The following is a 26,806-nucleotide window of genomic DNA, read 5'->3' as shown; positions in this document are numbered from 1 at the left end:
CATTGCTTAAATCCAACACTATGGTACCACCGGGCTTCTGGAGGTATCTGTGTGATTATCTCATTTGGTGAAGTGTTACAGTGTATGTCTTTTTTTATAAAGTTGTTCACTGCCCTAAGACCCACCACAAATCTCCAAGATTGTTTTCCATCTGCATTAATTTTGTTTTCTTAATAGCCAGAATTGGACTATTAAATTCAGAAACTGTAGATCTCAAAATGCCTTATTCCAACAAGCTGTTTATAATTGGTCTTATACCTTCTATGGCTTCTCTGCTTAATTTGTACTTAGATATCTTAGGAAGAACACCATCTCTGACTTCAATCTTTACCAGTGTCACTGATATTGTTCTACCCACATCATTCTGATATTTAGCAAACACCCCTTGTAGAATATCATTTGGTATTTCATACATAGATGTCAAAATTTGAATTTTTTCAGGTTCTTGTTCCAATTGCTCCCGATATAATAATGGGTATTGTTTTTAGAGAATGTTTGGACAAATGTAGATATATTTTTCCAGAATGTTCACATTGCAGGGTTGCCCCGATCTTACATAAAAAATCTCGTCCTAAAAGGTTATCTGGACATGAAGGGATCAATAGGAATGTATGATCAATGGTAAGAGGACCGAATTTAACCATTGTGCTTTTGAGCTCGGGGACCTGTTGTATCTGTCCCATAACTCTTGCCACAGAAACCATACACCCTATATTGGTATCCCTTGGACATGTCTTTAGGACTGATTTTGAAGCACCAGTATCCACAAGAGCTTGGTGTTTTCTCTTCCCCACTTTAATCCATATGTATGGTTCTGGCTTTTGCGTAGCTATTGAGTTAATTGTTAGTGATTCATTTTGCACTGCACTGCACTGCACAAATCTGCCATTTGTTTTTTGTTTGTCGTTTTTTTGGTTGCTAGGATTTTATTTTTTATAAACATTATTTTATTTGGTCATTTTCATATATTATTCATTGGAAACATAGATCATTTTCTTTTCCTCCCCCACCCCTCCCACCACCCCTCCTCCAGCCAACATGTGATTCCACTGGGTATCACATGTGTCCTTGCTCCGAACCCATTTCCTTGTTGGTATTTTCATTAGGGTGCTCACTTAGCATCTCTCCTCAATCATATCCCTTCCACCCCTGTAGTCAAACAGTTGCTTTTCCTCGATGTTTTTACTTCCACAGTTTGTCCTCTGCTTGAGGATCTTTTTTTTGTTTGTTTGTTTGTTTTCTCATAGATCCCTGCAGATTGTTCAGGGACATTGTAAAGCCATTAATGGAGAAGTCCATTACGTTCAATTGAACCACAGTGTATCAGTCTCTGTGTACAATGTTCTCCTGGTTCTGTTCCTCTCACACTGCATCACTTCCTGGAGGTTGTTCCAGTGTCCATGGAATTCCTCCACTTTATTATTTCTTTGAGCACAATAATAATCCATCACCAACATATACCACAATTTGTTGAGCCACTCCCCAATCAAAGGGCATCCCCTCATTTTCCAATTTTTTGCCACCACAAAGAGCACAGCTATGAATATTCTTGTACAAGTCTTTTTCCTTATTATCTCTTTGGGGTATAAACCCAGCAGTGCTATGGCTGGATCAAAGGGCAGACAGTCTTTTATCGCCCTTTGGGCATAGTTCCAAGTTGCCCTCCAGAATGGTTGAATAAATTCACAACTCCACCAGCAATGAATTAGTGTTCCCACTTTGCCACATCCCCTCCAGCATTCATTACTTTCCTTTGCTGTCATGTTGGCCAATCTGCTAGGTGTGAGGTGATACCTCAGAGTTGTACAAATCTGCCATTTGTATGGTTGAACTAGTTAAATCTTCTTGGCTTAAATTATTTCCTAAGTTATCTTTATCTAAATTTGATTGTATCATGTTTTCTACTTCATTGGAATATGAATTTAAACCATAGCTATCTGTAATTTCATATCGTTTTACTTGGGCAGACCATCCCCCTCCATTTAGAATGTTGGCTTCATGGAAGTCACTTTAACCCTGGGCTATCCCAACAGTTGTTAAGTCCTTCATTCTATCTGTATTTTCAAATCTAACTGCTGTTTCATTTCAAATACATTGATTATTATTCGTATTATCAATTGTTATTTTCAGCTCTATTTCCTTTTAGATTTGAAATTTCCAAATTATTTACTGTAGGATGAAAAATTTCAGCTTCTGGGTTTAAGCTATATATTTTTTCTAAGGAAGTCTGTACCATATAGCTTTTTGAAGTTTTAACAGGTTCATGTGGAGTTTTCTGGTTGTCTGTGAGTTTTTGTAAGTTTTCTATAGCTCCAGTAAAATTATCTGTAATAGTAAGCTTAGTCTATGTTTTCCTATAGTCATTTTGTTGTAGGGAATTGAAATTCTGTTTCACTGTGTCTTTTAACAATTCCTTATCATGTTTATGTGAGTTTTTATGAATCCTTTTTGTCCAAAATTCAATCCCTGTGCCCAGTTTGCACTGAAAAAAGTTTTCTAAATATGTTTTTACTTGTTTTCTTTCTGCTTTTTTCATGACTGGTTACTATGCTCCTTCTGTCTGAGTCTCTAATATCAACTTACATCTGTGTGGTTAGATTTTTAATCTGTTTATCTAAATCATGTACTTGTCTCTGCTTTTCACTCAATATTTGGTTTGATTTGTCACCATAATTTCTCACAGACTCAATAAATTCAGTTTTCTGCTCCACCCTTGTATTTTCTCTTCTCTGTATTTGCTTTTGTTTTGCTACAGCAAGTCCCTTATTACTTGCCACATCCTGTAATACCTTTTTTCTATCCTCTTTTATAATACTGAGTATTTTGTGGTCCTGGCTTCATAAATCCTTTCTCCTATAAAATACAACATCTGAATGATGAAGGTTTAACCCCTGAATTAATAGCTAAACACATGGATTCAATGTCTGAAGCTTCTTGGTCTGTCCGTAATAGGCAATGCTTGCAGTAAGTGTCTTTCTTTGATTTGTAATATGGTTTTCCCTGTGTATTTTTGTTATTTGCCTCATATTTCTTTTTTAAATAGCAATCCTTTATTAGGTGTCCAACCTTGTTGCGTAAGAAACACTTTCTGGTTTCTCTGTATCCCCTACTCTGTTGGTATGAGGGTCTGGAGTATGTCTTAATTGTATGTAATTCCTGTGCAAAGGCATGCAGATAAGAAAATTCTCTACATCTGTTTGAATTTTCCACAGAAATTTATAAGTATATCAGTATGAATGTTGTGTATGTGTAACTATGGAATTATGCAATGTGTATACTTACCCAGTCCATGAGATTCTCTTCCACGTTGTCCTTATGTGTAGTTGCATATGTATGTATGTACCTATATTTGAAGTTAACATGCATGTCACATTCTTAAATGAACTCATGACCATAAGTTCAAAATTCCAAAGTCTTTCCATGTCTTTAGTGTTTATTATAGAAACATACATATCTTGGGTTTTTCATCTGTGCTGCATACATGTGTTTACTGTTATTTCACCTTGATTGAAGTCCCATGTTCTTTAACATGCATGCACATATAGAAACATATAGGAGCATGCATGCATGTAAGCTTTTCATATGTGTGTACATAAGATTGATTTCTGTTTCCTTGTGCATGGAAGTAAGTTTTGAGTTCTTCATGCATGCTTGTCAGTGTTCTAGAGTTGATTCTTCATGTGTGGAAATATGCTTTTACATATGATAATCTTCATGTGTGGGTGTATGTGATATGTTGTACTATATAAAATTTTCAGGATATATTTTATGATGTTCAAATATATTATCTTATATCATTTGATGGTTGATTTCACAAGGGGATTTCATTTGTATAGTTTGCTTCTCTAAGATGTTCATGTTAAGAGATTTTCTTGACTTTTGAGTTTTTCTTGGAGATAGTATTCTGCTTTTAGCTTATGGACTTCTGTGTTATTGCTAGTATAGATAGAATGATACATGATGATATAATGTATTTCATAGTCATATCTTCTTAGTTAAGTAACTTTGTTTCATTTCCATTGTTTTTGCAAGCAGAGATTGTTTTTCATCAGAGCTATAATTTTAATGTGTATGTATTTCTGGAGCTATTTCATCTTTGCTTTTGCAGTGCTTGTTTCTATTTTAATTTGTACTCATGTGTTTCCTATATATTATCATGTGCAATGCTTTCATGTGTGTTCTTTGCATTTTTTCATTCATAGCTTTCCATTTATAGGGACTGTAGTTAAATATTGCTAGGGTTATTTGTTGTAGATATTATTTTATTCATCTTCATTGCTGGTAATGTTATCGGTATAATGGAGTTTTACATGTGAAGCGTGAAACCAGGGATCTTTGTGTTCAACCTTTACCCATGTAGGCGTTACTGTGACAACATTTACAGGACCTATCCATCTAGGTACTGTAGGAGATTCTCTATTAAAATTCTTGATATATATTTTGTCTCCTGCTTTTATCTTGAAGAATTCCTAAACATCTGAGCTTTACCCCATACTATGTTAAACTATTTCACTAACCCCAAAATAAAAAATCCTACTCTGTCTTAACTATTCTGACTAAATATTCCTATCCTAAGTTTGGGTGTAAGTGGTAGAGATCATAGAGATTCAATACATAAATATGGTTTTTGAACATAATAGCAAACAATGCAATAATTTAAACTATTTTTGACAATGTAACCTGTCTTATGTCCTAATGTCTATAATTTGTTCTAAGTAAAAGTTTCTATGAATAACAATTGTTACTAAGATTATCGTGTAACCTAACTTATATAAATAATGCTATACGTCTGTCCCTATATCATCTAGCATTTTGAACAAATTTCTAAGCTTTCCCTATTTTTGTTATTAATTAGAACATTAATAAATTACCATAATCTCATTAGTCTGTTAGTCCATTAATATTTACAAATGTACATAGTTCTTATCTATACAAATTTTACATTTGTACAATTATAATACAATGTTGTAAACTTATGAGGTAAATAATGTTAATACAGAATGCAAGTTGCATTCTGGGCAAAACAGGGGATTGTAAGAGAGTAATACTGCAGAAAACCTGGAGAAATAGATGCAATGAATGGAAGCTTGGAGATCCGTCTATCAAGGAAAAATTCCAAGGGAGACTCTGACCTGGAGAAGGCAGTTAAACAGAGTGACACAAATTACTGCTGGGGACTCTTTTTCCTGAGACCTTTGGGAGGAAGAACTGAGGAGATTTCTCTGCCTTTGGTTACTGATTTTCTCTGAAATATTTGGAGTTTGGCTCTGAAGACCTTTGAAAACTGTAACAACATCCCTCTTATAAGACTATATAATTCTATTTACTCATTTTAAGATTTACAATAGATCAGGGAAAATCCTAATCCCCTTCCTCCTATCCAACTGAAGAGAATAACAGAAGTTGTTGGGAGGGGAGGGAGACAGGACTCTGACTTCTCACTACCATATTGCTCAGTGTGCTTGCTCAGCAAACCCATATTACCATATACCACCTAACAAAAGAACCTACCTAATATGATATATATATATATATATATATATATGTTTTTAACTAGGAATACATTTGTTTTTTTATTGAAAATTTTTATTTAATTAATTTAGAATATTTTTCCATGGTTACATAATTCATGTTCTTTCCTTCCCTTCCTTCCAACATCTACCCCCCTGTAGCCAAGGAGCAATTCCACTGGATTTTACATATGTCATTGATCAAGACACATTTCCATATTATTAATATTTGCATTAGGGTGATTACTTAGAGGCTATGTCCCCAATCATATTCCCATAAACTCATGTGATCAAGCAGTTGTTTTTCTTCTGTTTCTACTTCCACAGTTCTTTTTCTGAATGGGAATAGTGTTCTTTCTCATAAGTCCCTCAGAATTGTCCTCTATTATTGCATTGCTGCTAGTAGAAGAGAAGGCTATTAAATTTGATTGTGCCACAGTGTATCAGTCTCTATGTATAATTTTCTCCTGGTTCTGCTCCTTTCACTTTGCATCAATTCCTGGAGGCTGTTCCAGTTCACATGGAATTCCTCCAGTTCATTATTCCTTTTAGCACAATAATATTCCATCACCAACAGATACCACAATTTGTTCAGCCATTCCCCAATCGAAGGACATTCCCTCATTTTCCAATTTTTTGCCACCACAAAGAGCACAGCTACAAATAATTCTTGTACGGGTCTTTTTCCTTGTTATCTCTTTGGAGTATAAACCCAGCAGTGCTATGGCTGGATCAAAGGGCAAATAGTCTTTTATCGCCCTTTGGGCATAGTTCCAAATTGCCATCCAGAATGGTTGGATCAATTAATTCACAACTCCACCAGCAATGTATTAATGTCCCAACTTTACCAGATCCCCTCCAGCATTCATTACTTTCCTTTGCTATCATGTTAGCCAATCTGCTAGGTGTGAGGAGACACCTCAGAGTTGTTTTGATTTGCATCTCTCAGATTATAAGAGTGTTCTAAAGAACACTTTTTCATGTGCTTTTTAATAGTTTTGATCTCTTTATCTGAAAATTGCCTATTCATGTTCCTTGCCTATTTATCAGTTGGAGAATGGCTTGATTTTTTGTACAATTGACTTAGCTCTTTATAAATCTGAGTAGTTAGACCTTTGTCAGGTTTTTGTTATGAAGATTTTTCCCAATTTGTTGCTTCCCTTCTAATTTTGGCTGCATTGGTTTTGTTCATATAAAACCTTTTTAATTTAATGTAATCAAAATTATTTATTTTACATTTTGTGATTTTTTCTAACTCTTGCTTGGTCTTAAAATCTTTCCTTTCCCAAAGATCTGACATGTATACTATTTTGTTCTCACCTAATTTATTCTAATTTTTCTAAGATTTCATTCATTTCTCTTTCCTCTTTCTTATTTATTTTTTGGTTTGATATATCTTGTTCTAATAGAGAAAGGTTCAGTGGGAGCACTAGTATAGTTTTTATATCTATTCCATCCTTGAGCTCCACTAGTTTCTCCTTTAGAAATTTGGATGTTATGCCATTTAGTGCATACATGTTGAGTACTGATATTTCCTCATTGTCTATACTGCCTTTTATCAGGATATAATTACCTTCCCTATCTCTTTTGACTAGATCTATTTTTACTTTGGCTTTGTCAGATATCATGATTGAGACTCCTGCCTTCTTTTTCTAAGTTGATGTCCATAGATTTGGCTCCATCTGCATACTTTTACCCTATGTGTGTACCTTCCTCATGACAGCATATGGTAGGATTTTGGTTTCTAATCCACTCTGCTATTTGCTTGTGTTTTATGGGTGAGTTCATTCCATTCACATTCAGAGTTATGAGTACCAGCTGTTTATTTCCCAGGATTTTGATTTCCACTCCTAGTCCAGCCCTTTCTTCTTTCACTATTTCTTTCTACACCCATTTTGTTGTTAATCAGCCCCCATAATAACCACCCTTATTTTACTTCTCTTTCTAACGCCCCACCTTCGTATTTCTCTCTTATTTTCTTTGCCATCTTTTTAAACTACCCCACCACCACCACCCTCTCCCTCCCTTGTATTGTTTCCCTCTCCACCAGTCCATTGTTACCCTTCAACTTCTCTATGGGGCTCAAATCAATTCTCTGCCCCAATGTATTTGATTGTTCTTCCCTCTTTGAGTCAATTTCAATACACATAAGAGTTGAGTATTACTTATCTCCAACCTCTTTACCCTTCCAGTGTATTGGTGTTCTCCCCCACTCCCACCATGAGCTTCTTTATGACATAAAAATTACCCCACTTTATTTCTTTTCCTATTTCTCTTAGTATTAACCTCTTTTTAACTCTCTCTGTGTGTATATACATATATATCCATATCTACATATACATTTATGCATACATATATCTATATACATATTTATGTCTTGGAATTTTATCCTATACAGTTTGTCACTGTTCCCTCTAAGTATAATTCTTCTAGATACCTAGGTAATAATAACAATTTTTAAGAGTTACTAATAACCTTTTTTCTTGTGGGGATACATATTTTAACTTATTAGGTCCCTACAAAAAGTTGTTTTGCTTTGGTTTTGGTTTTTCCCCCTCTATTAGTTACCTTTTGATGAATCTCTTGAGTTCTGTGTTTGGGCATCAAATTTTCTGTTCAGGTCTGGTCTTTTCTTTATGAATGTTTGAAAGTCTTCTATTTTATTTAATGACCATACTTTCCCCTGCATGAATATAGTCAGTTTTGCTAGGTAGTTGATTCTTGGCTGTAGACCTAATTCCCTTACTTTCTGGGATATTGTATTCCATGCCTTTCGGTCCTTCAGTGTAGATGCAGCCAGATCCTGTGTTATCCTAACTGTAGTTCCATGGCATCTGAATGACTTCTTCTTAGAAGCTTGTAATATTTTTTCCTTGGTCTGGTAGTTCTTGAATTTGGCTATAACATTCCTGGGTGTTTTCAGTTAGGGATTAAGTACAGGAGGTGATCTGTGGATTCTTTCAATCTCCACTTTTCCTTCTTGCTGTAGAATGTTGGGGCAGTTTTCTTTGATAATTTCCGGTAGGATGATGTCTAGGATTTTTCTTTTGTCATGGTCTTCAGGTACATCAATAATTCTTAAGTTGTCTCTCCTGGATCAGTTTTCTAAATCTTCTGTTTTGTGGATGAGGTGTTGCATATTTTCCTCAATTTTTTATTCTTTTGATTTTGTTTTATAGTTTCCTTCTGCCTTGTGAAATCATTTGTTTCTAATTGTTGTATTCTAGTTTTTAAAGACTGAATTTCATCCCTGACTTTTTGGCCATCCTTATCCTTCTGGTATAATTTTCTTTGGAGGTCACCTTCATCTTCTTTGGCTCATCTTTCATTTTCTTTGCCTCATCTTTCATCTCCTTTGCCTCATTTTCAAGCTGATTAATTTTGACTTTCAAGACACTATTTTCTCATTTTAGCTCAAGTACCTCTGTTTCCATATGACTTACTCAAGTAAAAAAGGAAATTGAATTTAAAAAATATATATGTCTAAAATTAAAATCTAGCATTATTTGTGGTGGAAGAACTCGAGAAGCTTTTTTAGTGAAATAAATAGGAATCTAGAAAATACATGCATATTGTGAAAAAATGCTTAGAGAGAAGTGCCCCCTTTCAAAATTATATTTGAGTTGAGTGTTAAAATAACTTCCAGTAAATTTATATGCCCCAATAAATACTCAGAAATCTATAGTATTTATTTAGCAATAGCAAAAATTAAGAGGAAATGATAGAAAGAAAATTCCCTCAAAGTAACTACAAAATTCAAAAAATATCTAGGAGTCAAACTATCAAAAAATACTCTTATGGCATGGGTACAATTATAAAACACTTTAAAGAAATAAATAATGAATAAATGATATGAAAATATGCATTGTTCATGGTAGGTATATGCCAATTTAATAAACATAATCCTTTTCTGATCTTTCTTTTGGAAACACTTTTAATTATTGTTTTTTAACACCAGGTTTATTTGAAAAGCCACATTACATAGCCATTTGATTGTTATGATATACTTTCAAGTGAACTTGTAATATACATCTATGTCTTTTATCAAGAGAAAAAGTAAAATAAAATAATTATTTGCAGGAGACAACTCACTCTGGAAACTATTACTCTAATATGTTTCTTAGGAAAACAAAATTCTTTTTTTATAAATATATAATAAATATGCTTGTCCAAGGTAACAAATTCTCACATTATCTATATCTAAAAATCTACATCTCATTCTTTTTTCTTCCTCCCTCTAACCCTTTCTCCCTCCCCCAAGAAGGCAGGTAATAGAATATAGGTCATACATAGGTTATCATATGATACCTATTTATCTGTTCATCATGTTAAACAAGAGACACATTGCTTATGCTAGAGAAAAATCCATAAAGGAAATAAAGTAAAGAATGGTATGTTTCAATCTGCATTCAGACTCCATGTTTCTTTTTTTAATTAATTTATTTTTTATTTTGTTTTTTATTTTATTTTATTTAGTCAATTCAGAACATTATTCCTTGGTTACAGGAATCATATTCTTTCCCTTCCTCCCCTCCCCCCGTAGCCCACGCACAATTCCACTGGGTATTACATGTGTCCTTGATCAGAACCTATTTCCATGTTGTTGATATTTGCACTAGGATGTTCATTTAGAGTCTATATCCCCAAACATATCCCCCCTCAACCCATGTAATCAAGCCGTTGTTTTTCTTCTGTGTTTCTGCTCCCACAGTGTTTCCTCTGAATGTGGATAGTGTTTTTCTCATAGATTCCTCAGAGTTGTTGAGGATCATTGCATTGCCACAAATGGAAAAGTCCATTACATTAGATTATACCACAGTGTATCTGTCTCTGTGTACAATGTTCTCCTGGTTCTGCTCCTCTCACACTGCATCACTTCCTGGAGGTCATTCCAGTCCCCATGGAATTCCTCCACTTTATTATTCCTTTGAGCACAATAGTATTCCATCACCAACATATATCACAATTTGTTCAGCCACTCCCCAATTGAAGGGCATCCCCTCATTTTCAAATTTTTTGCCACCACAAAGAGCACAGCTATGAATATTCTTGTACAAGTCTTTTTCCTTATTATCTCTTTGGAGTGCAAACCCAGAAGTGCTATAGCTGGATCAAAGGGCAGACAGTCTTTTAGTGCCCTTTGGGCATAGTTCCAAATTGTCCTCCAGAATGGTTGGATCAATTCACAACTCCACCAGCAATGGATTAATGTCCCAACTTTGCCACATCCCCTCCAGCATTCATTATTGTCCTTTGCTGTCACATTAGCCAATCTGCTAGGTGTGAGGTGGTACCTCAGAGTTGTTTTGATTTGCATCTCTCTGATTGTAAGAGATTTAGAACACTTTTTCATGTTAATAGTTTATTTAACTGAAAATTGCCTATTCATGTCCCTTGCCCATTTATCAGTTGGAAAATGGTTTGATTTTTTTTTGTACAATTGACTTTGCTCTTTATAAATTTGAGTAATTAGACCTTTGTCAGAGGTTTTTGTTATGAGGATTTTTTCCCAATTTGTTATTTCCTGTCTAATTTTGGTTGCACTGGTTTTGTTTGTACAAAAACTTTTTAGTTTGATGTAATCAAAATTATTTATTTTACATTTAGTGATTTTTTTCTAAATCTTGCTTGGTTTTAAAATCTTTTCTTTCCCAAAGATCTGACATGTATACTATTCTGTGTTCACCTAATTTACTTATAGTTTCCTTCTTTATGTTCAAGTCATTCACCCATTCTGAGTTTATCTTGGTGTATGTTGTGATATATTGATCCATACCTAATCTCTCCCATACTGTCTTCCAATTTTACCAGCAGTTTTTATCAAATAGTGGATTTTGGTCCCAAAAGCTGGGATCTTTGGGCTTATCATAGACTGTCTTGCTGAGGTCACTTACCCCAAGTCTATGATCCTCCTTTCTGTCTCTTAGCCAGTACCATATTGTTTTGATGACCACTGCTTGATAGTATAGTTTAAAATCTGGTACTGCTAGGCCACTTTCCTTCGCATTTTTTTTTCATTATTTCCCTGGATATCTTTGATCTGTTTCTTGAATGCCGATGGATATCCTTTTTCATCATGAGTCCTTTGGAATTGTCCTGGACAATCTTGTAGATTTATTACTGTACTAATTAACCTACCCAAAGTTTGATTTTATGAAGCAAGGCAAATTAACATTTATTAGAGGATCAGAAAGCCTAGAATATTAAGGTAGAATATTAATCATGAGTAATAATTATGGAAGCTATTTGATACTGAATTTTTAAAAAAACAACAGAAAAATAGATCAATGGAAAAGACTAGATAAGCAAGTATCAAAAATAGTTGAGCTCAGTAACTTAGTCTTCAATAAACCTAAGAACACAAACTACTTAAGAGAAGGGTTGCCCTATTTGAAAAAATCTGTTGGAAAAGTAGAAAGCCTTGCACTCAAAAACAAAAAACAAAAAAAAATTTTCATCACCATCTTACAATATGTGTGTGATAAGTTCCAAGTAAATACTCTACTTAAATTTTAAAAATCTATCACAGAAAATTTTGCAGAAAAAAATGGATAAAGATACTTTTCATAGAGCAAAATTACTAACCATATAAAGGATAGTGGATGGGGAAATTACAAAACATAATGCTAAATTGATTACATGAAACTAAAATGCTTTTACACAAATAAAATCAATACGCATAGAAAAAGGTAAGTTAGTTGGGGAAAACAGTTTTTGATAAGATCTGCTATTCAAGCTATGTAAGGAATTAATGCAAATATATAAGATTGAAAACCATTACATAGTCACAGGATTTGAACAAACAGTTCACATGACCAGAATTAGAGCTAGAAGGAACCTCAGAGGCTATCTCAAAAGTTCTCAAATTGCTTATTATTAACAACATACTGAAAATCCAAATCACTAATATAAAATAATGAAAATCAAAAGAAATTGGAGATTGAATGTCTTTCCCATCAAAATTTCAATAATGGCAAAAGATAGAAACAGTCCGTGTTGGATCAACAATGGAAAGATACTGTTAATAATACTGTTGGTGGAGCTGTGAATTAGTCCAAACCTTGTGGAAAGCAGTTTGGGATTATGTTTGTTTTTTAAGTAACTAACACACTCATACCCTTCTGATCAGATATTGTACTGCTAAGACTCAAGGAAGTCAAAGACAGAAAGTTCCATATAATCAAAATATTCAGAGTAGTACTTTTTTATAGCAAAGAACTGGAAATTCAACATTGAGAAATGACTAAACAGATTATAGTACTACATGAATTTACTGATGGAATGTCTTCCTTTAAGACAATGATGGCAAACCTATGGCACAGGTGACAAAGATAGCACTGAGAAAGCTCTCTGTGCTGCCCTCACTCTCCTTCAGAGATTGTCACTAGAAAGACAGAGGGACTCAGGAAGAGTTGCCCCCCTTCCCCTCTCCATCATGTCTGATGACATTTTTTCACCCCACCCCTACACCCAGCAGCCCAATGAGAGCACTTTCCCCCTCCCTGTCTGGGGTGGAATGGGGGGGAGTACCCAGCACTTGGTAAGGGGGGACAAGCATGGCAAACAGTCTCTAAAATGTTCACCATCAGTGCTTTAAGATATAGCAGCTCAAACAAACCAAGCTGCATGGCAATCCTCTGGTTGAAGTCCTCTTCTTCAAGGAACAGGCTATTGAGGAAATCTCTGGATTTGACTTGAATGCAGGAACTCTTATGAATGTTCATGAAAAAGATCATTTTCCAAAATTCTAGTCTCTGACCTGTCCTATGAAAAGGAGACAGAAAGGCAAAAGAAGAGCACTAACACCTGCTTAGTCAGAAATTCTCTTTCCAAGTTTATCTTGGTAAATTCTTCAAATTATCATTTCCTGCTTCTAATCTAAAGCAGTCTTCTTATTTTACAATCACACCAACCTTTTAGGTACAAAAAAAAATTTTTTTAATTTAAGAACTTTTTTAAACAGTCATAGAATTAAAACAAAACAAAGCCTTCAAAAATGAGAGACCCATAAAGGTTCAGTGACTCTTCTAAGATCATATAGCTAGTTAACAAATAAGTCTTGATTAAGACAATAACCTGGATCCCCTTACTTAAGGTTCAGTGCATTATCTACTGTATGTGTCAGAGGTAAGCCATTGTCTTTTAAGTGTTATTTTTTCTTTTGAACTTATTACTTCATTTGATAAGTATTGATACTTAAAAAACAAACAAAGTCTTTGTTTTCATCCTGAAATAAATAGTAGAATTTTATGGCCAAGATTATTAGAGTTGGCTATTATGTAAATAATGAATATACAGAGACAGAATTAAGGGAAAACCCACCAGTAAAACCAGATTTTTCTAAGCTTCAAAGAAATATTTTGGCATCTAATCCCAGGGACACAAGATTCCACATTAACTGGGAAGACAATACTGAAAAACTGGAAGATGCAGAGAGCAGTAACCCAAAGTTACAGTCACTTCTTTCAACAGATGCATTGCCATCAGCATCAAAGGGATGGTCAACATCAGAAAATTCATTAAATGTCATTTTAGAATGCATGTGACTGTCACCTGCCATCCCTTTAGTACATGTTAAGCTATAAAAACAAACAGAACTATTTCCCTGAAATTCCGTAAGTACATAGTCAAGACAAAATGTGAAGAATTTGTTTTTAAAATATCCTGTAGAAAGTTTATAAGAACCAGTATTTGATCAAATTGTGGAATAGTGAAAAATTATTTACAAGGCTTACTTTGGAAGATACTGGCATACCTTGGAGATATTGCAAGTTTGGCTCCAGACCATGGCAATAAAGAGAATATCTCAAAGTGAATTACACAAAATTTTTTGTTTCCCAGGTTTTCCCGGTGCAAAGAAAAGTCATCTTTATACTATACTGACGTCTAATAAGTGTGCAGCATTTTTAGATCTAAAAAAAATCAATGCCTTAATTTTGAAATACTGCTAAAAATGCTAACCATCATCTGAGACTTCAGCAAATCCAAATCTTTTTGCTGGTGGATGGTCTTGCTTCAGTGTAGATGGCTCCTGACTAATCAGGATCATGCTTGTTGAAGGCTGGGGTAGCTATTGCAATTTCTTAAAATGTTAAAAAACAACAATGAAGTAAGCTGCATTGATACTTCTTTTCATTTGAACATTTGGAAGTTATTGCATAGTAATTAACTGGCCTAATTTCATTGATTTACCCTTCTATCTCTTAGCCAGTTCCAGATTGTTTTGACGACCACTGCTTTGTAGTACAGTTTAAGATCTGGTACTGGTAGAATGTGGGCTACTTTTAAGGAGTACGTGATTTATTTGTTGTTTCACCAGCCCTCTGCAGTGTCTGGGAAGGCCCAGAAGGCTTTTCTTTCATGTCCTTTAAGACAGAAGGAAAGGAGTTTAAGATGATACCTGCTTGTACTATTATCTGATGTGATTTCAGAGGAAGGCAATAGTTTTTTTGTACTTAAAAGATGAGAATGGAAGAAGAAATGAACTATGTCTTCTAGTAATTGAAGATACAAAAATATAGGAAATATTTCTATAGTGATTTAATATCTGCCCAGCATTTAACGTTTCTCATTTAAGCCTTACAACAACCCATGAGGTGGATATTGGCATTCCATTTATGGTGCAAACAAGGAAACAGACTCAGATTTGAGTGTCTGAGTTGAGGTTTGAATTTAGGTCTTCCTGACTTCATATATCGAGGATTCTTATCTAGTACTACATATTATCTGTTAATTCATGTTTTCTAGCAGTACCTGCTGAATTCACTGAAAAATGACTATAAAGAAGTATCCCCTTATAGATGGGGAAAAGCTTCTTATAGTAAGCCCCTTAAAACCTTTGTCAAAAGATGATTTTTCTCCTGCTACCAAGAGTGTGAATGTCGGAGGAGAATCTTTGAATTCTGTGTTTGGGGATGTAGCAGTCCAGCCCATAGACATTATGGGGAGACAAGGAATGTGAGTGAGCACATGGCCATCCTGTGCATGGCAATAAATTTTATTGCCAGCGTGGCTAAAGTTTAGGCGCGAAACCTTGCTTTCCTTTGTCTCACTCTCCCGGGGATAATAACCCCACCTTCACCTTGTCATAAGTTGCATTATCCAATGGGAATACCCCAGGTAACTCATCCATATGTATTGAGGTATCATATAACTGTTCAATATGTATTGAGCTGTCAAGACTATAAATAAACAAGCCACAATCATCTCCGCCCACTTGAAGAGCATCCACAGGTTTGATAAGAAGGATCTTCTCCCCTGTCTCTCTCTCTCTTCTCTATCTTTCTCACTAAGGCCTGGTCTTTAGGCCAGGCCTGCCTTACTTCCTCTCTTTCTCCTAATGCTACCTAGCATTATCTATCTCCTGTAGTTTCTGATCTCCTTTCCATCTAAGCTAGCATTATCCTCTGACCAGTGTAGTGTTAAATTGGGATCATTGGGTGGGACAGCCTGAATAATAACACCCAGTGGTCGGAGCTGCTGTGGGCTCTTAAAATAATAATTGTCTACTGACTCAGTTATTCACATCTCTAAAGTCGGCTCGTTCACGCCCTTCGCGGGATCAAAACTTCTACTCTATCTCTATCCTCTCTTTCTCACCCTTGCAGCCTCTCGCAGGCCGGGAGGCTACAGGGGAGGTTAGATGCAGAAACTTATGTAGCAACCCAATCTTTTCTTCATGCAAACCATATGCCCCTGGGCTTCATATTTAATGCCTTTTACTTCCAGTTTAGTAAATTATTTTTGTTAGAAAAGGCTAGCTGGCTTTACTAAAATGCTTTGAATTTCCTTGTAATTAGCTAAGTAAAAGTTAAGCTTGCTGTTTCTAATCTTCAGAAACAAAAGTTTTACATTTTTAATCTTGTTTTTTGGAAGGAGAGGCATCATATAGCAATGATTTATCTTTATCTGGATAACATAGTAGTAAATGTCATTGATTTTTTAAAACAAACAAACAAATAAATAGAAACTGGCAACTTCACTTGCTTTGGGACTCTTAATTTCTGCCAAGATATTCTTTGAGAGAGAGGGAGTCCTAGTAAACTGTCATGATGATTAAATTTATCCTGTATATCTATGCATTCATAACATATACATATGAATTTCACCTGGGGATATGGCTATGTTTGCTTCTCCCAGTTGATGTGTACTTATATAAATGTGTTCCTAGATAAATGATAATAAATGTCAGCAAAAACAGTTAAGCTTGTTCATATGAGGAAAAAGAAGAAAACATTTTAAGACATATTCAATTTTATTTTTCTGAGGAATTTGTTGGAAAACAATGCACGTGTTTAAGATAGAACCAGAGATGGGAAAAACAACCAAGTTTTCTCTCTTAATTGAATTGACTCTCTTCTCCTTGATTTCTGCAAGAGTGGGTTGTAAAAAGCATCTTCAACATCACCATGAATGTCAAATCATTTTTCTCATAACAAAGGCAACATTGTGCATGGCCCTCAGTTGACTGCTTAGAAAATGACTTTAATAGAAAACTACCAGGTCAATTTGGATGCTCATGTTAATATTGTAAGTTTTGAATAATGGTGCTTATTGTTGAAAGACAAAAACATATGAGAGACTGTTAAAAGCTCGCAAGTTGGGAAACAACCCGCTAAAAGAAACTTGATTCAGCCAGAAAAGGGAAAACATTAGAATAGCACTTAAGTCGGACTGTGTTACCCAGAGAGGGAAGAAGAGCTGAAGGGAGGAAATAGGTGAGATTTTTAATTCAAGGCTAGTGGGAAAGAAAGTATTTGAAAGAAATGTTTGACTAGGGAAGGAAAAAACAGTATGTGATAGAGGAGCAATGTCTGCAAGAGGAAAGCTGAGGTACATTTCTAAATGTTAACTTTTTCATTGATGTGATTGATGTGGTTTTCAGGCATTTTAGCAAAATGAACTTGTCTAAAGAAATACTTTAATAATTTATGACTTGAACTAGAATCAAGTAAAATAGATGTTTTAAGTGGGATGGAACTTAAGAATTATTCCAGATCAATTTTCCCCAGTGTTTCAAAGTAAATAAATATTTTAATTTGCTAGTAATAGTAGTGGTAATGTTTTCATTCCTTTTGTTTAAAATGTCTTTCAAGATTCTACTGCCTCTTAAAGATGCAATAGTAATATTTAGAGTCTCCATGGGAGATGCTATTATATTTAAATATTGAGAAATCATAAAATTACTTTCCTTTGGATTTTTTACTTATGGCACATTTTAGGTATTTATACAATGTAAATAGTGGGGTTTGGGGTTGGGGAGTAATGTTTTCTTTTACTTGGGACTCCAGGGGCTGGAGACCTGTTCCCTACCTATTCCTCTTCATTTGCCCCGAGTTCATTTATGGGAAGGCTGCATCTCAGCTTTAGAGGAAGATTCTCATTTTCACATTCTTTAGTTCACTAATAAACTTCATCCTGAGTTTCCCCGGGATAATTTGAGCTCTTTGCAGATATTTTTATATTTCACAGGTGAATATACATGAACTACCCAACTGTTATCATTCACGTACTACATGACTTCTCATTTCCTGAATAATATCTTTTACAATGCTTTTTTGCACATTGGTGACTGTTGGAAATATACAATCTATTTAGGCACATATGTATCTCTTTTGTGCCCATTTGGTCACCCACAGCTTTGATTTTTTGAAAACTTTGTTCTAAGACTCAAAAACATATGACATCACTGGAAGCATATAAGCCTTTATTTTGGGAGCAGCTTTGAAAGCTAAAAATATTGAGAAGTATTTTAAATGCATCTCATTCTGACCTCTTCTTTCTATTCAATGTTGTCCACCTCATTTAGCTCCTTCATATATGCTATATGAAAAAGTAGAAATAATTCTTAAAAAGTTTTTTTAATGAATTAACAAGCATTTGTTAAGAACCTGCAAGGCCAGACATTATGCTAGGCATTTGATATACAAATAGAAAGACAATGCAATGTAAATACAAATACAATCCCATAGGTGCTTGGCATCAAATAAGGGAAATCCATACAAGAAAACCCAAATGGATGAAAATTATTCTTGGTCTTTCCTGCATGGACTATTAGATTGATTTTGTTTTTTAGTAAATATGCTTTTGTAAATAATATTTTTACATCATCATATAGCAAATAAGTCCACTACTGAGGTAAATATATGGTGATCATGCTGCTGTTCATAATGAAAATAGATTACAATAGAAATGCTGACAGAACTCTTGCATATTCCATCCAATTTTCCCACCAGTTTCATCTGTGAATGCTATTGTAATGATATGGTTAGTTGGGTCTCTTGTCAAGATTTGTGTTTTTTCCTGCATTGTTTTTCACTTTTTCATGAGATGATAGAAATAAGACTATTTCGAGACTATTTTGGCCCCTCATTGTGATAACTACAGTGCGACAATTACATTTGTGCAGAAAATAATGACAGTCAAGGTTAGTATCTTTTCTTTTTTCTACTTCCCAATTTTTCAACATTGATAAAAAAAAGACATGTTGAAGCTACTGTAATTATACACAGTATAATCTTCTAAGCCTTATGCTTTCTGATATTTTTGACATTCATTTTCAGCATTTTGTCTATCTAATTGATCATGTCATGGTATATACCCAAGCAGTTCCCAAGTATTGCTGGTTCTAACATCTCTCACAGCCATTTCTTCTTCAGTACTCACATAGTTACCACCCTAATCCACTTCTCACCTAGACGATTGTGCCATAATCTTCTAATTAATTTCCCCGAGTAAAGTTTCTCTCTTCTCCAATCTATAATCCCACTCAGTTGCCAAGATGATTTTCCTAAAGCAGAGACCTCAACATATCATTCCTTCAATGCAATATTGGTCACTTGGAAAGAATCCTCAATATCTTTATGTCATAAATACTTTTTATTTTCCACAAAAAGAGTGAGAAGAGCTAGATAGTTGCAAATCATGGTGACAGATAGAATGATGGTACCCTTTACTGAAGTAAGAGAGTATGAAATAGGGGTAGGTTTGGGAAGAGAGAACGATTTCTCTTTTGGACTTGATGAGTATAAATAGAACTTTATATTCCTTTCCAAAGAGAACTTGTGAACTGCTTACTTAACTTAACTATTTTCACAATTTTAAGATTGTCAATATTTAAGAACATTTATTTCTTGGAATTATTTCAATTTGTGGGTCATTAGACAGACTTTACATTTAGGAACTCTAATGTTACTATAGATGCTCTATTATTTATTTATTTATTTATTGGCTGTATGTGTTTGGGGGGGGGGGTGTTGCAGTATTGTCACCATCAGTAAAAAGTGATTCCTAGCCTAGATAGATAGAAGACAAGTTATGACACAGAGAAATGTTTCTTTGGGTCAGATGGGTTTCAGAACAGAATCCATTTTTCCAAAGAAATATAGAAAACATAGTATTGCTGCTTTCACAAATAGCCACTGACCTTGGGTGGGTGGGTGGGGCAGTTTATTGTGCTTCAGAGAAGGGAATATAGTTGGAAGGTGTCCTACAGGACAAAACCATTTAAATATTTTCATTTATTTCATGGTTTTCCATGGGCAAGGAATACATCACAATCAGCCTACTACTATAGAACTGTTTACATCTCCTAGATTTGTGCGGGCTAGTGAGTGTGTAGCTCAGACTCCCTCTTCACTGGCCTCCATTTTCCTGTGAGTGGCACCTTCATTCATAATTCCTACCATCACATAGAGCTTTATTCCTGTTCTTGCTCTTCAACTCCCTCTTAGGGAAAGTAGTTTTGGTTTTGTTAAGCCATTCTGAGACAGCTGGTGGCACAGTGGATAGAGCACTGTACCTGTCAAAGACTGGAATTAAAATCCTCAGATAGTATAATAAAGAGATAATCTCATGGAACTATTTTCTAGTTACAATAAATGGATACTCTGACTTGTGACTAGAGAGATACTAGGGGAACCCTGAGGATGCCTTGTTGTAATGGAGATAGAAATACTTCTGAGAGATAGAGAGATACTATTAGAGGGGTACTCTGGGGTTGTCTATTGATCACTACTGATGGCTAATAGATCAAATTATTTCCTACCCTCCACCCTTCACCTCCCAGTTTTCCACCCAAGCCCTCCTGCCTCCCTTCCCCCCCGCCCATCTTTCTATATAACTCAAACTCCACCTTTCTATATAACTCAAAGGTGAACTGTGAGATTTAGAGAAGATACTCTTGTTCTCTTTCTCAGGTTACAAGGTTTATTGGGAAAGGTAGGACAGGATGGAAATTGAGGTGAGAGGGATAAGGTTGTCCCTAGTCTATAAAGAGGGTCAGGAGGATTTTGGGAAATGTCAATCCTGTCACAGTTATGATTTGGACAGTCACAGTTTGGAGGACAAGTATTTTTCTTCTTTTCTTCTTTCTTCTTCCAATTACACAAAACCACCATCAAAAGTTAATTTCTTCTCAGCCTAACTCAAGAAGCCCCCCCAAGGGTCCTTCAACCTGGGACAGAAGCTAACAGGGATCAGTTTCTCAGCTTCCTACCCCTTCAGCCAGAAGCCAAGGAAGACTCTTTCCAAAACCAAGAGAAATAGTTCAAAGCTAGAAATCCCAGCTTCTTCTCCACCACTCTCTCAGAGCCACCAAGGTCTCTCCGTTCCTCTCCTGGCCAGGCTCCAACTACCTTTCCTGGGAGCATTCTATTTTGGAATGTTCACCTTGATTGACAAGTTGGGTCCTTTACTTCATTTTGCATGCTTGTCTTGTCTTGTAAATCCTCTCTTCCTTCATGCCTCTTCCACAATACTTACTAGCTGTTTGACCCTGAACAAGTCATTTATATTTGCCTCAGTTTCTTCAACTATAAAATGGAGATAATAAAAATAGCACCTACTCCCCATGGTAAATGATATTTGTAAAAACACTTAGCATAATGACTGGCATATTGGAGGTACAGTATAAATGCTTACTCTTGTTCCCTCCTTTCCTTATCCTTCCCTTCCTTTCCCGACTGAAATAAAAAGGACTGAAGATGTCTGAGGCAACTGGCCCCAAAAGAAAGAGCTTTTAGCTCTCTCTTGTCTTTCTCTACACGGGCTGCTTTAGGCTCAGGCTGTGCCCAGATTCCTTTGGTCCCGATTCACTCTGCTATTGGGAAATTTTAAAATATAAATCAATAATATTTTTTCTGTCTAGTTGCAAGTCCTCGTATTTTTGCCAGAGAATATTTACCAATTTTGTTTTCATCTAATCTCTCTCTCTAGGTAACTTTTTGTTGTTCAGCTTCATAGGATACACACCAAGTCAGCACTATAACTCAACAAACACATAAGGTGGGAGAAACCAAATTCTTTAAAAGCAAATGGTAAAAACAAAAAAGGAACAGACTCATGAAGAATATAAATTGAGAATACAACTCAACATTTCCCTGAGATGGCATGAGTTTAATGGATGTCACCAGTTTTGTTCTTGGCAATAGGGATACACTTGATAGCTGTTCCTTAGTTCAGTCTTTTCCTTTTCATCTCATCCTTCTTTCTTGCCAGTTTGCTTTTGGTGGGGTGGGGGGTGGGGTGAAGAAAAGGAATGGCTCTTCTTTCTCTCTTCTTCACTTGAAGTCTCTTTGATATCACCTCTCCCTCTGTCAGTCTTTCCTTGTCTTCCTTCCTTTGGAAGAGGAAATGGAGAAGTCCTGGACTGAGTAGATAAACTCTGGACAATGATCTCTAATGCCTATAATAGTGGTTATAAAAAGTAGAAAATATGAAGGGAAGATGACATGAGATTTTTTGTGATTAAGTCCATTTGAGACTGGGTGCATTGCACATGTGATGAAGAATGAATTTCAGATTTGCATATAGTATTGATTAGGAGATAATTTTTATTTTTGTTGCTATATAAAGTTAAAATAGTTAGAACTATAAACTCGATAAGTTTCATAATTCCAGAAGTTAGTTACTACTGTTTTATTTTCTTTTCAGTGAAAGTAATTTCTGCTTTTCCTTTCCTCATATTAGGTGAACACATTCCCCATTTCAAGAAATGAGAAATAGGAATTTCCCTATGAACATACTTAGACAAGTTTAGGACACATAATGAATACATTAGTCATAACTAAAGAAATGCAATTTGACTTCTGCTTTTTGCCCCTCGTGAGTTTGGAACTCCTTTTTTTTTTCATAGAATTTGATAAAAATTGAAACATCAGGGTAGCTGGGTGGATCAGTGGATTGAGAGCCAGGCTTAGAGATGGGAGATCCTGGGTTCAAATCTGTCCTCAAGACACTTCCTAGCTGTGTGACCCTGGGCAAGTCACTTAACCCCCATTGCCTAGCCCTTACTGCTCTTCTGTCTTGGAACACAGTATTGATACTAATATGGAAGATAAGGGTTTAAAAAATAAGAATTGAAACATCAATCAGCAGAGGTTTCTATTGTAATGTAATAGGGTGAAAAGGATTTCATTAGAGGTGTTCACCATCCAATTAAGTAGAAAAAACTCATTTTTCTCTCTGACTTTCCTCCTCTCTGTTTCGGTCTCTTTCTCTCTTTCTCACTCTGCCTCTACTCTGTGTATCTTTCTTGTTTCTTTTCCTCATTTAAATTTCTTTTCCTTTCTCCCTTCACTGCCTAGAAATAGGATTTCTAAAACTTGTTTGATTTAATTCATAAGTTTTTCCTTATTACAAATTTTAAAGTACAATGTGCTGTTCTTAAATGAAAAATAACTGTTAATATTTAAGTGTAGGCTTTTTTTCTATGAAGAGCAAGTAACTTACAGGGAAGGAAAAAATCAGTATTCCATCCTTGGCATAGTCATACACATTATCTCTTATTTAGAGGAATGAGCCCTGATTTGGAAACAGAAATCATAACCTTGTACTGCCACTGTGGAAACTTGGTCAAATCACTTCTCTAATCAGTTTCTCTGATCAAATTATTTCATGTGTCTCCATTAAAATTTTTCTTGTGAAGTCTCATCACTTACAATCTGTGTGACTTTGGTCAAGTCATTTAAACTCCATGGGCCTCAATTTTCTCATCTTTAAGATTAAGAGTTTAAAATAGGTCGCATCTGAAGGACCTTCTGGCCTTAATCTATGATCTTGTGATAATGCAAATAGTGAATAACCTGAAACTTGTTCACATTTCACTTGAAGTCTCGCTGATATCTTCACCTTTCCCTCTGTCAGCTTCTTCTTGTCTTTCTTCTTTTAGAAGAAGGAATGGCTGTAAATGAATAGATAAATCCTAAACAGTAATCTCTAATAACCTTGCTATAGACATGAAAAATGGTGATTAGGAAAGTTTTTTTGTTGATATATAAAATTTAATATGTTTAGAACTATTAAATCAATAAGTTTCATAATTACAGAAATTACTCATTTCAGTCTTGTTCAGATTGCAATTTTAAAATGTCTTTGACAAGGTGAAGTTTGGTCATGTCATAAGCAGAGTTATTTACTTAGGGAGGAAAAGTAAACTATGAATATAACTATATTAGGATTGACTGTTGATAAGCGTAGAAAACAGAGTAAGCTAAACAAGAGCCTATAATAAATTCCTTATGGTTTTAAAGCCAGCAGAATACTGGGAAGCATAAGGATTGCATCTTATGGGATAATTACTCTGCATTTGAAGGATATTTTTGAGGCAGCCTTCATTAATATAATCAATAAAATTAGTATAATATTAGTATAATTAATAATATTTTGAAGTGCTTGTTGTCATTGTCATCTGATGAGTTGACTAAAATCTATTATATAAAATTTTAACCATTCTAGAGCTTAAAGGGAAAGCATTTGAAATTAAAGCAATTATTTCCTGGCCTTACTAGAGTGAATTGAAAACATCCTACATTTAAAAGTAAATAAAGAAGCTCTGCTTGTGATAATGCTGCATATATTCAATATGGAATGTAAAGGAGGGAAGGATATACCTGGGAGCAGAATGGAGAAAAATAATGTTGAGACAGGTCTTTTGGAATGAATTTTGTTACATTTAAAATTATTTTAATTTCCAGAATATCATCTATATCCAGATTTAAGTTAAAAGTTTAAAAACAAATTCAAAGATATTTCAAAGACAAATTATGAACAAGTTTTAAATTATTCACTATTTAAGCCTCTTAATTTTAAAGATGAGAAAATTGAGGCCCAAGGGGCTGAAGTGACTTGACCAAGTTAGGATGTGATGGGCCCTCACAAGAAGTCAAATAGAGAAAGCTAAAATAATTAAAGTAACCAAGCAAGAGAATTTACTCTACGGATATGCAGGTCCGACAAAGTATCATCCAGAAAACTGTCAAAATGTATAATAGCAAGCCCTATATTATTAAAAAGTTTAATTATTCTTCAAATACACAAATACACACAAAAAGACATTTTTAAAAATCCTACATGCATCACTACATGGCTAGTTCACCGCCCTTTCTAAACATATTTATCTATAAATAGCACCCTTTATGCCATTGCTTTCCTGGTTTCTTTCTTCCAAGCCCAGATCAGGAAGGTGCAGATCTCAGATAAGACTGGCCCGGCCCAGACTTTGCTCTGGATCATACCATTTTTTGGAATGCAAATCACTAACTAGCCTAAGATTTTGGAATAACAATATTCAATACTTCAAGAAAGCAAAAGACCAAGCCAGTTATTCCTTGCACAAAACCTGGCCAAAGCATAAAGTCTGATGTCAGGAAATGACTGGATGAATAAACAAAATCAAACAAAAAAGAAGCCCACCATGAAAAGCTGTTTTGCTTAAGACACAAACCCAGAAGAAGAGTATGACTCCAAAACATCCACAAACATAGCCCCAAACCAAAACACAGCTTGGGTACAACTTCAACTAGAAGTCATGGAGATGGAACAAAGGTTAAAAAAAGTTTTTTTTTTTAAGTATTTTTCAAAAGAAATAAGAACATTAGAGGGAAAATATGGAAAAGAAATGAGTTGTTGCAGAAGAGGTACAAAATCTTGCCCAAGCAACAAACTCCCAAAAAACTAGCATAGACTACTCCATGGAATAACAATTAAAGTCAAAAGACTGAAATGTGTGTGTGTGTGTGTGTGTGTGTGTGTGTGTGTGTGTACTTCATAGAAAGTATAACCAACTTGGAAAATATCAAGGTAAAAAAAATTAATAATCATTGAATTACTGAAAAGCCAATATCCCCCCCAAAAAAATCCTACATATAATCCATGATTGCCTTCCCTAGTTGTCACTTCCCTATGTATATTGTGTTCTCTTCTATTAGAATAAGAGCTCCTTGAAGGCAGTAAAGACTTATAGGTACTTCATAATGCTTAGAGACTGGATGATCTTATGATTGTAAGGAAATAAAAGCATTGGGTCAAAGTGACTACTTAAAGAAATTTACCAGTCAAAGGGAAAAACAAAGTGAAGTAATAGATTGGGATAGAATCATAGTTGGAGGGAACAACAGAGTTGAACCTATGATCCATCAAGAATCTATATTCCCAGCAAGTGGTCATCTAACCTTCTCTCAAAGAACTTTAATGACAAAGGAACTTGTCCAAAGCATTCTAGTGGATAACCATTATTGAAAGTTTAAGGGATGTATTTTTTTTCCAAACTGAGCAAACAAGAGTATGTTTACATAGGTAGATGAGAAGTAGTGATAGATAAGCCGCATTAATCTACTTAAAACAACTGTTAGAATAAATATTTCAAATATTATTTCTAGTGTCTAAATGAAGAAAATAAAATCAGAAAAGGGTAAATGAATTGCCAGAATCACAGTTAATAAAGGTTGAACCTTTATTGGAATTGGATTGGAACCAAGTTCCTTGACCACAAATCCAATATGATTTCCCTTCTATTACTCTTCTTTTGATAGGAAGACATTGAAAATGCTTCAGAGAAGCTAGCTACTAGAATGAGATGTTGGAATGAATTAAGATCAAAGGCACAAGAATTAGCTTTTGTCAGGACACATTTTGTGTGTTCAGAGAAAAGGAGAAACTAGAAACATCAAGTGGTTTTGAGAAATGCAGGAGGGAAATTGAGGGAGCTCCTTATGGAATGGCCTTCACTTTCATTTGTTCTATGCTAGAAGAGTGTACTTAGAAGCTTGAGGGGGAATGGTAGAGTAGAGGGACTATTGAACAGTCATAAGGATTCAACTGAGGTTATTATGCATCATAAACTTCTCATAGCATTTAATATAATGCACTTTGAATTTTGAAAAGTACTTTATATTCTTGTCTCATGGATTTTAAGTGTTATTATTCCATTTTTCTGATGAAGAAACAGGCTCAGAAAGATTACGTGGCTTGCCCAGAATTAATACAACTAATAAGTGTCTGAGGCAGGATTCAAATCC

General features: G+C 35.0%; 1 protein-coding gene across 4 annotated transcripts in view; it reads left to right on the top strand.

Annotated features, from left to right (window-relative positions):
* ART3 (ADP-ribosyltransferase 3 (inactive)) overlaps positions 1–26,806 on the top strand; it is a 194,442-nt gene that overhangs the window by 127,002 nt on the left and 40,634 nt on the right. The window lies entirely within an intron of this gene.

This window comes from Monodelphis domestica, chromosome 6 (genome assembly GCF_027887165.1).
Source record: "Monodelphis domestica isolate mMonDom1 chromosome 6, mMonDom1.pri, whole genome shotgun sequence".
NCBI lineage: Eukaryota > Metazoa > Chordata > Mammalia > Didelphimorphia > Didelphidae > Monodelphis > Monodelphis domestica.
The sequence above is the reverse complement of the archived record's forward strand: the minus strand, read 5'-3'. Positions and strand labels throughout refer to the sequence as shown.